The sequence below is a fragment of the Pinus tabuliformis genome, chromosome 6, assembly GCF_031772625.1.
Source record: "Pinus tabuliformis cultivar Carrire ecotype Pingquan chromosome 6, CPIR1, whole genome shotgun sequence".
Lineage (NCBI taxonomy): Eukaryota > Viridiplantae > Streptophyta > Pinopsida > Pinales > Pinaceae > Pinus > Pinus tabuliformis.
In genome coordinates, this window is record NC_142292.1 from 472,178,740 (window position 1) to 472,193,039 (window position 14,300).

Sequence of the window (14,300 nt, forward strand, 5' to 3'; positions counted from 1 at the left end):
ATGGAAACTTCCATGATTCTTCTCCATGAATTGTGTTTGATCAATGATCTCGAATCTTCCTCAAACCTTCAAGAGTTTGAAGAAGAAATTTGAATGTCTTGGAGGCCAAACATCATTGTCTCGGAATCTTCAAATATGTGTACACATGTCACAAAACTCATCCAACTTTTATATATAAGTGAATACATGTTATTTTTCTAATATTTAACCATAAATTCACTTAAAATACTAAAATAAATTTATTGGAAAATATGTGTTTAAACTCATATTAATTATGAAAATGGTCTTAGTGCATGGTTATGGAGTTGCGGAATATGGTAAATTTTGAAGCAAAGTGAAAGAAAAGAGGGTGAAATGAATGAAATTTTGGAGACCCAACACTATTGGAGATTCTTGGAATCCATTTTGATATTTGGAAGCTATTGCCTTTGGAGTTATTTCTTTGGTGAATGGATGGATATACATGTTATCTTGTAAGTTCTTATTATTGAAGATTATTATTTTGAATTGTCTAATGTATGGGATTTTTGCTTCTAGATTATACTTGATGTTAGCCTCTCTCATAAAACAATAATAAATCCAAAAATAGATAAATTAATTAAATATTCCAAGTTAGGAATTTGTGCCTAACTCTTGGGTTGTTCCTCTAAGATAGGAGTTAGTTTAGGTAACTCCTATATTGGTGTGTGTCTGGTGAGAAATTATCTCAACCAAAGGAGAAATTATCTCAACCAAAAGTGTCTAAGATAGCACGCACTATCTTGAGAACATTATCTCTCATCTATTTATTTGTAACACTATATTCAATTATTTTAATGAATGAAAAAGAGAGAGAATACCTGAGGCTGAAGCCTTTTTCGCCAATATTTTGTGTCTGGTTTTTATGTGTGTTTTTTTGTAATCTGTTTGAGTTAATTTTGTTTTCAATATGTGGTATCGGAGCTAATGGTTTTCTCTTTGGGAGCGAGAGAGCATTGATGATAACATTATACGAGATTAGATTAGGGACCATCAATGCATGAATTGAATTGGTTTGGTGGGAAATCAGCGTTGTGTACGAGACTGCATCTGGTCGGCATCCTCGCTTCGACATTTGTTGAAGAAGCTTGAGGGCAGCATCCATCCTGTTGTTCTTGTAGAGAGCTTTGAGAAGAATGTTGTAGGTATAGACATTGGGCTGAATGCCCTCCTTCGTCATGTTATTGTAGACCGATGTGATCATCTAAAAGCGATTATGGGCAAGAAGAGCATCCAATACATGGTTGTAAACTCTCACAGAGACCTTGCAGTCGAAATCCGACATTATGTACATGGTTTTCAGGGCTTGCTCAGATATTCCTACTCTCTCGTATGCCTTTATTATGTTGATGAATAAATCTTCGCTGTAGCTATGGCCTTCTGTCTTCATCTTGTGCAGGAGATGTTCTACTTTACCTACTTGTTTTTCACGAGCGAATTTATGAATAATCAACCCAACACTCTCGCGTTTTAACTTGCTCGGCAAATTGAAATTGCAATTGCCTCGTGTAACAACACCCATTAGCACACCCATTCTTCTCACTGCTACTTTTTCTGAAGATTGTGGAGGCATTAAGCTTGAAATGGAAGTTGAGGGTGGGCGTCGTCTTGGAGCAGGGGGCTCATGGGTTCTGAAAATGTGATGCATCAAGCTTTGAAGTTGAAACTTCCATTCAAACCCAGATCTCTAAGGGCCGCCATTGTATCAACTAGAGCACCCAAATGAGACAGAGACATCAGGTGGCCTGAACTTAGAATGAGGCGCATCAAAACAAATCAAACTCCGGATACTCCTCAACGAGCCAGGAAGTCAATCAGTCCAGTCAGCCTATGAAGGGTCGTTGAAATTCTCGTGGTTTGTATTTGTCAAAACCAAAATAATGTGGAACTATGTCGGTAGGGTTGTGACTAAAAATATGTAGAAATACCATGTTGCAATGTTGAAATTCGGATTTTGAGTATTCGGATGGGATTATGGGAATTATACCAGGAACGTAATTTGCAGGTGCTTCATGGGCCACATAGTACGAACTTTCAACCACATCACTAAATGTTTCAAGAATATTTTGACTTGTAATAGTGGAGGTATAAGTGTGAATTTATTTGAAGTGATTTTGTGGAGTGATAAGGTGAAATTATTTTTTTTTGTAATTTTGGAGAGATAAGGAATATTTGAAATTTTTTGTAATGGAGTCATAAGTGATTTTGTGAAGTCATAAGAGGCACTTTTTGAAAACAAGTTGCTTCAAGCATTTGTGAGTTTGACATTCTCATTGCTTGAGAAATTGAAGATTATGTAATCCAAAGTTTAATAAAGAAATCATTTTTTGTGTTGATTGTGTCCTAGATCCGCCCGAAATTGAATAAGGGGATCTTAGGTACACGAAGAGTGTGTTGATGATGGTGCATGCTTCATGTTGTTGCTTTTTGAGTTGTGTCTAGTTTTGACACATAAATGAGCTCATTTAACACACATAAAGTTCAATGCAAGCAAGCACAACACTTGTAACAAAATAGCTTCAAGGAAGGTTAATTAAGTTCAACACATACAACAACTAATCAAAGTTTTCAACATCGGCATTCTACCTCAACAAACAAATTCACTCAAATACAATCAAGTTCATGAATCTGCAAACTCCAGCATTTCAAAGCAAATTCTACATCACTACAATCAAGTTAATGAATCTGTAAACTTCAACGTTTCAGCGCACAGTCTACATCAACATTATTGAACTTGTAATCAAACTCAAATCACATTGAATTGTAAGGGTGCATTCTCGGTTGAAACCGACACCCAAGTCTTGAATTGAGTCAAATTGAATTCATTGTAGTGAGTCATTAAATCATTAAGCGTTTTTTGGGTGCATTTTCGACAGTGTTCAACACCCTTCCTTTAAGCAGAATCATGTGAATGCACGAATTTTAACTCTAAAGCAAACAAACAACAAGTTCACATCTCCTACAAGCGAGCGTGAGTATTCATTCAAGCAATTTGCGTCAAAATAGTACAAAGTTCAAACCTTCAAGCGAGCCAAAGTGAAGTTCATTGCAACAACCATCAAAGCAACAAAACAAGTTCAACTCTAACACCAATCAAGCAAGTTGAGATCGACATCAAGCGAGCGTGGCTATTCATTCAAGTGAGTGTGAAGTCATCAAGTAAGGCAAGTGAGCGTTCACACAAACGCGGTTGTCATCAAGCGAGCATGAATTCCAGAGTCTAAGTAAGAAAGTTCTACAACTCTAGCAAGTGTTCCCAGGAAGTGCAATAAGCAACAAATCAAGCGAGCGTGCCATTCAAGTCCCATAGCAAGCGAGCCTGTCATTCAAGTAACAAAATCAAGTGAAACAATTCAAAGCACGACATCTACGACAAGAGAGCCTGACTTCAAGTGAGCAAGTTCAGATGGTGCAACATATTCAGTGGTTAAACATTCTTCACAGTTTGATCATCTCCAGTGATGAAGACATGGTGCACATCAGCAAAGAAACTCTTGCTGATCTTTCACAGCATCTACGACAAACACATGAAACCATTGAGTTTCTTCAACTCGAATCGCAACTTCAAAGGAATGAATTGCAAGAAAAGAGTGATACTTTCCAGTCTTTGAACCATCCAGATGATAAGTCACTCATCCAAACAACTTCAAGTGTCGAAGTTGTTCATGATCAAATTCAAATTTCTTCCAAACCCATCATCAAGCCCTAGGAAGAAATTAAAAATAACAAGAATCGACGAGGCTTAGGATATGTCACTAATGACACCAACTTACATATCCCAGATTATTCCAAGCCAATTAAGTTCGTTGGTGCAGGATTTCTTGCACAACAAACCTCAGCAGGTTCTGAAAAAGTTGCAGACAAACAGAATTGCACGCAATCTGAAGTTGAAGTCCAACCGAAGTGTTCTCATTGTCAAAGAACCGATCATATGGAAGATCAGTGTTTTGATCTCCATCCTTGTTACCATTGTGGCAAGCCAAATCATTCCTCAGAAAAATGTCGCAACCAACAAAAATCAGCCAGATTGAAGATACATTATGAATGGATCGATCCTTGGGAATGGTCATCCACAGTCAAAATATTGTCTCAGTTCTACAACCGACTACAATCACACATAGTGCAGCCAGCAGTGAACCGATGATGGTACTCTCATGCACTTGAACGAGGGAGTACAACAGTGAAACTCTCCTACACCTGAAGGGGGGGAGTTCAAATATGTTTTGGAAAAGATTGTCTCTCCTTTCAACTGACAAAGGGGGGAAAATGTCAATGAAATTGACAAGTGGTTGTTAGACTGAAAGTCTCGACAACATCAACGAAGCAGCCAGTGGGCATCTTCATCAGCCAGTGGGCATTTGTCATCAGCAGTGAGCATCAGCAAATTCGCCAGTTGGCGATCGACACCCAAAGCAGTAGTGAGCAGCTTTCATCATAGCAAAAGCAACAATGAGTTGTTTTTCGACATCTTCAGCCAGTGGGCGATCATCATCAGCAAATACGCCAGTGGGCGTTCATCAAATTGTGTCAGTGGACACTGGATGTTGTTTTCAAGCAAAGGACAGTTGGATCCTTTTGCGGCTTGGCACATGATGGAGTTGTCAAGCATCATTTAGAGATGAATTAGTCATGCAGCTGACTCAGTCTCTTCATATTGCAGTTTCTTCAGCATCCAGATTTGGCGGTTTTTCCGGGCAATCTTTTTGAGGATCAACATGAGAACTTGGAAGATGGTTCCTCGTTCTTATTTTGGATTTATCATTGAAGGGGGGAATGTTAGCCTCTCTCATAAAACAATAATAAATCCAAAAATAGATAAATTAATTAAATATTCCAAGTTAGGAATTTGTGCCTAACTCTTGGGTTGTTCCTCTAAGATAGGAGTTAGTTTAGGTAACTCCTATATTGGTGTGTGTCTGGTGAGAAATTATCTCAACCAAAGGAGAAATTATCTCAACCAAAAGTGTCTAAGATAGCACGCACTATCTTGAGAACATTATCTCTCATCTATTTATTTGTAACACTATATTCAATTATTTTAATGAATGAAAAAGAGAGAGAATACCTGAGGCTGAAGCCTTTTCCGCCAATATTTTGTGTCTGGTTTTTATGTGTGTTTTTCTGTAATCTGTTTGAGTTAATTTCGTTTTCAATACTTGATTGTGCCATAATTGTTGAAAATTAATTTTTTAAAGGCTATCTAGTTGAGAATTGCATATGTTACCCATTTATAACATGTAATGAATGTTCCTAGTGGAGCAATTCTTATAACTCTCCTTCAAACTCCATTCATCATTGAGTGGGTAAATGCTAGAATTTGTATACCTAGGGCATCAAATTTTGGTTTTCTTAGTAACAAATTTGGCTTATCTATCACATCCTTGACTCCATATGCCTAAACGACAAGGCACTCGTCCAATTCATTGGAAATGAATCCTAAACTTTCCCCATATTTTTCTCTTAAAATTGGTCCTATTAAGGCTAAGGCGAAAATCTAGGGCTTGTAGCAAAATTTTAGGGAGGAGGATTTTGGTGATTTGAGAAGGTAAAAATCAAGCTTAGGGTCTAGGCCACTTATTCTCCAAGTTTGGTGGGTATCCACTCAAATTTCATCCATAAAATATCTTGCCCTAGGTGTTGCTCCAAGAAGGAAACCCTAGTTTCGTTTCCCCTCAACTTCAGGACTTCTTGAAGGTTGTATGAGCTTAGTACTTGTTGAAGTATATCTTAAAAAGCCTTTTCTCTCGGGCCTTGACCTTGTGAACACCTATCACCATCAAAAATATCAAACCCTAGGTCTTGAGCCTTTTTTTGGGCTTTTCTTTGAAAGCGTTTTGCTTCATTGAAGCCTTGTACCATTATTGAATGTCTCTCTTGAACAAGATCTAGCTTGATCACTCTATGCCATATACCTAGCATATTTATTTTAAGTGACCACATTCCTACCGAGTCTCCTCCCATCGATGAAAGTCTATAAAGAGTAGGGGGTTTTGGCTGAGGTGACATTGGGCCTCTACCTAATTGTTAGCACTTTTTTCTAGCTCTTGTTTGGTAGGGTTTTCCTCTCCAAGGCCTACTAGATTTTGTGGTAATAGGGTTGAACCATTTTCATGGTGTATGTGGTTTTGTGTTTGTTGGAATTTCTTAGTTTAACTCGTTAGAAATTCTTCCTGCACTATTCCTACTTGTTTAATTACTTAACAAGTTATTTACAATGTAAATACTAAAAATAAACACAAGTACAATATCAACATCTACAGATCATCCACTGAAAGAAAACAAGCACACAAGTGACACTGTTATTTTTGGACCAATGTCCCTGAAAAATCCCAATGCGGGAAAACCAGTGAACCTATTCAGAGGGTTTTATTATTATGTAGTTTTCATAATACAACTAGGATGCCAGAAATGGCTCACCCAACAGAGAATGCCCTTGGCAGTAGTACCTCTCCTCGGAGACAGATATTCCAGCTGATTAATCACCAGATGAACGATCCCACAACAACAATTGCAGCTTCCACTGCTTTGTGTCACTCTGATAGGGACTGCGTCACCCTATCCGGCTCACCAACACCCAATCTACCCCACGAAAATCCTCCTAGCGCTACCTCTTGGCCTTGCGTCAACTCTGGTAGCCTCTGCGTCAACTAACTTGGCCTCTCAGTTATGTATTCACTGCCCCTCGCTGCTGATCACTGATTTGATTTCTCTTAACAAATCTCGCTCTAAAAAATCGAATGACTGATCACCCTGGTGTATTCTCCAACTGACCCTCAAGCCTCCTCTTATACTTTTCTCGTTGGTCCACAACGACTGAGATTAAATTTCTAATCAATGCCTAAGATTAGATTTGGATTGATCCATGACTTTTGGAACCTTCTAACCCAGTTTTATATTAATACCCATTAATATTTTATTTTTCCTAAGTTTAGACTTAGGAACTCCATTAAAAATATTAATTATTTTAATATCTCCCAAACCGGTTAGAATCTGCCCAAACCATTTCTAGGTCTTGGAGATCTTATGTGCTTTAGCCTCTCCACCAATTTTCATGGCTAGAGCACATTTGATGCTACCCCAAATCAACACTCCCTCTTAGCGAGGACTGTGCTCTAGTAATACTCCACACTGAGCATCACTTTGATTATCTGGCACCGGTCCTTGTGTTGATGCTAGGCCTCCCCGCCCAACATCCTCTGCACTGCTGCATCCTGTACTATTGCCCATGGCCCTGCCAATGCCACTGCTTCATTTGTAAGACAGCGCCCTCTGCATCTGTGTTGCTGTTGGTCCATCCTCCCAACACTGCATCCCCTCTCATCATGCTGCATCGTGCTACTGCAAACTTCTACTGCACTACAACTCAGTTACTGAGTTTTGTGACAGTGGGCTATTGTTCCATTGTTGCCACTTGACCTAGTAGTTGCACTAAAGGATTCCCTCCTAGGAATATTATTTTAGCACAGGTCCCAACTCTTTAAGACCAATTTTTATGAAAAGGCTATGGGAGGTTTCCTTACACAAATATTTCCACAACGGATGAGTACACAAGTGCTTAATTTAAATATCTAAGGTGGAAGTAGGAATTCATTGTATAAATTTACCAATCTATATGTGAAATCAAATGCAAAAATAATGCAAACCAACAAACAAAATCACTCAAAACAAAAATTATCTATCTATAATATCAACAACAGAATGAGAGATAAATGTCCTTACCAAGTGTGATATGCTTTCCTTGTTTTGTCCTTGGATAAGTGGATGTAATTAGATAATTTCCTTCTTGTTTTGTACTTTAGATATGCAAAAACAATTTAAGGAAAAAAGGGCAGAAACCAGCAAGCTAATGGGCCTTTGGAGGCCAGCCAAAACTGTAGAAACACATCGATGAATCTATGGGCAAGGAAACTTGGATGGTATGTAAAGACAATACTAACAGCCCAAAGCTTAGGATGTGCAAGTATTTAAGAGTTTCCAACAATTTGGAAACTACTTGTGATTTGGGGTTGAATATCTCCTTGGGTCTAAACTCAAAAATCTATTTCAACAAGGTAATTAACTCTAAAATAGCTGGAATGTGTTTATTTTAATTCCAAAATAGATGAATGATATACTACTATATTAAATTTGGAAATTAGGAGGAGATGCAAGTGATAGATATTTACTTGGTAGCTCCCTTTATATGATGATTTTGTGGATCTGATGTAAGTTTTACTGTAATAAATTACAAATCTCCAAAGTGCTTGAAATACCCTATTAAAATATAAATTTAAGAGCAAAAATTCACAAGGTAAAATATCTTGGCATAATAAAATTAGATCTGATGCCTAAACCCCAAGATCTACTAACTAGTAAGGTAAAACTTCAAACACAAGCTAGGAATTTATTATATTTCGGTATTTTTATTTTTATAAAACAGAAAAAATAAAAGGATTATAATAATTTTTTTAGATTGGTTCTAATAATGCAACTTAACTTGGCCATGATCTTACCTCCTAGAATTCCAGATTGCAATCACAATTTCTTCTAGGTCAGCTATGCACTGGAGTCTAGACTATATAATGGGATTGGAGTCTAGCGACTATCGCACCCAATTCTACTCTAGAATAGTGGTAGCAGCTCCCAAATAGAAATGTATTCTCCTTCAAAATGTTTCCAACCACTGGGCCAACTATGACACCATTAGGATCTCACCCTTGCTAAAGAAACCCCCAATAATGTTTTGTGCCGCAATTGGGTTTGACTACCTCTTAGCACCAACAAAGGACTAGATGAGGTCTACTGCCGTGATCTCCCCTTCCCCATGACTTGTTGTCCCTCAATGGATCAACCAAGTCACCATCTAGAAACCTAGAATACTTGTATCTATTTTATGAAACACTATTGTAGCAAGATAAGAAAAAGAAACATAGAATGATCAACCCAAATAAAATTGTTTTTACTTTGGAAAATATTTTTTATTGAATGGCATATGATCTCATAGTTCAACAACAACCTCAAAGGAAAGGGGGGTCTAGCCTTATATAATTTTTCTTGCAACAGCTAGATAATGGATATTTTGACTCTTTCCCAAATTATTATCATTTGACTTGTAAAAAATGTTGGAGACCATGTCATTGCATTAAAAATAATTTTCGCAAAAATATCTACCCAAAAAGGGGGGTCGATTTTCTTGTTTTGACAAATACTTGGATGGAAGGCGTAATGATCCACTTGATTTGACATTGCATGTGTTGAACACAATTCATATTAACCAAACAACTTGTTGGAGCCGCACCAATGGCTAAATAGAAGAAAATTCAGGCCACGTGTGTGCTACGACTACATTTGGGCTTATCAATTGACTAGACTGAGTCATTCTGGCTTAGTTTGTGCATGGGACCTTGTTATATTATTAAACCAACACAATTTTCGCTCATGTATGGCATCAACCCACCTTTTTTTTTGCTAGTGGCTGCATTGAATGAGGCCACAATTTTGCAAGTGGAGGTGCTGGCCCACACAAAAATCACACAAAAGTACTTGAGAGAGGCTTGGTCCAACTTTTATTTTCTTTTGACCCCACAGGCGGACTATGTAAGCTTCAGCCCACCAAAATATGCTACAGTTTCCCTTTATCTTACAGCTTTGCTTTTTCTCCCTTCATGGCCCACCATCCACTTGCTTTGATTAATATACCTTTTTAACATTCCACTTGGGAAGCTAATGGCTAGTTAGATTCCCTTGGACAAGACCTTCAATGATCCCTCGTTTGCATGATAACTTGAACATTGATCCTTAGGAGTGGAACGTTGGAATTGGAGATTATAGCATTTGGCTTGGAAAGGCCAATGCTCCTCCTTTGACCATGATTTGACTTTAAAGTAGGATCTTGCTACATTTTCTATTCCAAGTGTTGGCATGAAAATGGCTCAATTCTTTTTTGCATCAATTGAAAGTACCGACATTGACTATCCTTTCAGCTTGAACACATTGGTGTGGGTCATACAAAGTCTTTTAGCCCATATGCAAACTAAAATACAAGATATGCGATGTAAAACATATCTGCCACCTTTTTACTCATGTACTTCATGCCGACCACTCCCCATTAGAGCTGAATTTTACTTGGAATAACCCTAGTAGATGCATCAAGGCCTCAAATCCTATCCAAGGTGAAAGGACATAAGAGTATGCTGACCATCATAGATTTGGAATATCATATAAATAATCATCACATGAATTACAAGGCTTTTGAATTGCATCTCCTTGGACTTATTATGTGTTGCCATGAAAAGTACTTGGGTACCTCCCCAAGAGCTCTCCACCATCACACTTGTACATTAAACAACCAAGTTAGGTGCATAGTTGTGCATATCAAGCAAATGCTTGCTACCTCTTAATATTCCTTTAAAACTGCTCTTTAAGTTTTTTCACATGATTCCATTGCACAAGCAATTGAAGGTACTAGTCTCCCTTTTATCCACCACTCCCCAGCTATGTAAATCCATTTTTCCATTTTGTTTATGATTCATTTACCCTACCCTAAAGTGCAGAGGAGAATTGGTGAGGTGACAACAGCCAACCTCCTAGTTTCACAAGGGTAGTAACCTATCTTTGGGACTTTAAGCTAAAGGTGCTTGTTTTAGTGGTAAAAAGCTCCAAGGAGGAACATCCAGCTTCAAAGACTTCACCAATTGTATGCACCTCTTCCATTTATTACACAAACAAAACCCTTAACCTTTTCCAAGGTGGACATATTACTCTCCAAGTGCAGAGGTTGGTTCTCAATGGAAATGTCCCCATCAAGCATATGCAAATACCCTCCAAAGGCCCATGAGGATGTTGTGGTTTTCTTAAAGGCAGTAGTATAATATTGAGGACCTTTATAAAAATTTCAAAAAGGCGTTGACATACCCCCTCCTCTTGCTGCCACATGTTTCCCAAAGCTTGATTGATCAAACCAACAAGCCACTCCGTCCCTTAATATGTATTCAAACAAGAAGACCAAGAGCTGGGACTTCCCTTTTTAATGACAGTTGGAATAACCTCCAAACAAGGGACCAACCCTTTTCAATTTGCTTCAATATCAAACTTACAGGAATCGGCTCGAACCAAATAAGAATTTGAAGTCTGCTCATTTTAAAGTGCATGTCGGCCGAGGTTAATTTATAGGTCATCCCTACATGTTACATCATCATTTGATACTTTTTGATGTCGATCCTAAACTATTGTGTATGTTGGTCCTACTAAATATTACTTCAAAGTTGCTCAGTTATATACATATATATAGTGGTATTTTCCAATATCTTGCGTGTGCTGGAGTCGTGAGTAGATCTGCAATTTGTTACACTCTCCAACAGCTTAAAATGCACCTCATAAGTCTCACTCTCAAGACAAAGTAAGGGAGGATCTGTCATCTGGCTCATCCAAAACACTTCCTCAACCTTCAAGTGTAGAGCATAGTCAATGTTCACTTCATGTGCCTGAAAAATTATAGAATAGACTCTAGAGTGCGTCTAGAAGTCCCATTGTATATGGTGGTGACAGTTGTTCCCCATTCATCTTCCTTTGCTGCCAATTCTTCATCTTGAGTGATGAGCTTCCTTTTATTGTAACCAAAAGGTGAGCAACAAGAGGTGAGGCATTCTCTTTTATAAGTCCATTTCATATCTTCTGTTTTCAAGTGGGTTCTACAAGCTGGAAAGGCCATCTATCTATTTCAGGCAGAGTTTCATGATCATCGCCTCAAACTGTGGTATCTTCCTGCTGATCCAAATATACTGTAACTGTTTCTCCAAATTTCCAAGTTGTACAGAAAATTGCCCATGCAGTGTCCTTAATTTCGTTTTAAGAAACAAAAATGATTTTATGCAAGAACAGGCTTTAAAAAAAGTCTCAGTAAATAAGGGCCTAAGGGAAAGCATTGTGACTGTCCCAACGAAATTCCAAGAAGGAGAAGGAAAATTAGATCAGCCTACAGGAGAAAAATGTAGGACAACATGCCAAAAAGAAGGAACAAAAAGAGAAGAGACTAAAGCAGGTTAATAAGACACTGAAAGAAATATCTCTGAGGAAAAAAGGTAGGTTCAAAGGCTGAAAAGGTGAAATGGGGAGTATCATGCTCCTGTATTATTCAAGGAAAACTATTTGCAAACAACCCAAAGGTTTTGACACACAAAAGGTGATGGAAAAAAAGGGCAGTTAAACTTCCCCCAAGGTTCAATGGGGAAAAACAACCGAGGGTGGTGTATATGGTGCAAACTATGCACATTAAGCAACATATGACGAGAATGCAATATTACTACTAGGGAATTAACAGTAAATATAGAGATATGAACTAGGAACAACATGCCGAAATTAAAACTCAAACACTTAAGTCAATATGGCAACAAAATAGGGCAAATTAGCTAATCCATTAAAATTGGAGAAATGGGTACATATGAGTGAGAACAATGGAACCTAGGCTTGCTCATGCAAGCTATGCAAAACCCAGGTGGAAGTCTGATGACCCAAGTGCTGGAATGACTCCCCACAAAAGCTGCACACTGCCCAGAAATTCTGTCAACTGTTGCTGGAATGGAACTGCAATTCTGCCTTCAATATTGCCTGGAAAATTCTGCAAAAATAGCCCTGGCCTCTTCTCACCAAACCAAAAAAACTCAAAAATGCTCTGTGTTGGTTTCAGCTGATCCAGAAGCCCCCAAGAAGTGCAAATTGCCCTCTTTGGCTGGCTGTGCACACTACAGAAAATGTTCTGTTGTTGTATGCCCAAATTCACCACTGAAGTGCCTCCAAAATCCCTGCAAAAACCTCCTCCGATAATGTCTTCTTCATCCAGCCCCTAACTCCTCCAAACTCTTCTTCCTTTAACCCCTGTGCAGACTTTGCCCAGTGACCTCTACACACTGCCAGAAATAGAGAAATTCAACCCTCAAATTCTCCTCAACTTCAGCCCGACAAAATGGTGCCAAAATTCCGGCCTCAAGGTAAACAATTTCTTCGCAAATCCCTGGATCCATCAACCCACTACAGCTGCAAAAAAATGTGACCCACGAACTGCCTCTGCACCTGGGAGGTGCACAAAACTGGATAACTCCTGCAACCGAAGCTCTAGCGGAATCCTTGAATTGGACTCCCAAAATACCTCACTAGGGAGACACTTGAAGTTCTCAGAAATGAGGGTGGAATTCCGCTTGGAACTCTTGTGCTAAACAACACTATTCTTCCTACGCTCAACAACTATAAGAGAGTTCGATTTCTGAAGTTAGATAGACAAAACATCGAGAGAAATGCTCCTTTGTTGCCTCAAGTACTCCAACCCCTTAGCCTCCCTTGGTGGCACCCACTCTCTACTAATTCAACCTCCTCCCTTCATGGTTCGAATGGCCCTCTTGCTGGCCCCCACATTCCACTAGCATTTCGATTTTCCCTTTTTCTTAATGTACATTGTTGAGATTTGGTAGCTTGGGAGGTACTCCAAGCCCTAGGGTTCAAGGTTTGGAGGTTGGAGCGCCACAAAAGTACTGTGGGCTTTGCAATGTGCACCCAAGCTTGCGAGTGTGAAACCACTACTGGATTTTAACATGTGATGGTTTGACATGATAGAGGACCTCAAGAGGAGAAAGAGGCAACAAAAATCACTCAAATCCGAACTCTAGAAGTGGAGATTGTAGTTTTTTATGTGGCTGGTGGGTTTTGTGGCTGACAAGTCACGTAGGCTTGTGTTTTGTGACAATTGTACAAGCCCACTAGGATAGTTTGTTGAAGCCCTTGTGAAAGATATAAATACAAGGTGAGTTGGAGGTCATTTGTCATCATCCAAGTCGATGCATTCATAGAGAATACATCACTGAGGCAGCCGAGCTAGAGAAGGAAGCTAGACGAGTTTGTTTGGGACTGTTTGTATGTGTTTTTGGTTTCTCTTATAGGGCAGAGCAACTATAGGAGGCTTACACATTTGTTGAGGGTGGATTGGATAGTACCTTGGGGCAGATTTTGGGTGGTTTCTCTTCCTATCAGCAGGACGCATCCTTGGGAGGCTGCTATAGGTAGGTCGTAAGCCTAGATCACCTTCGACATGCCTAGGTCGTAAGCATGCCTTGGTTCTCTTGCACAGGGAGGTTGTGGCACATGTTTGAGAGTTGATATTAAGCCAAAGACAACAATGAGTTGGAGCAAAAATGTTTGGAGGGAGGTCGCAATGTTTGAGGAGGTTTGGTAGGAAAGAAAAGGGTATTGTAGCAACTTGGAAAAAACCCTAACCAGAGATTGTACTTGCATCAAGAAGACATCAGCGCTTGAGA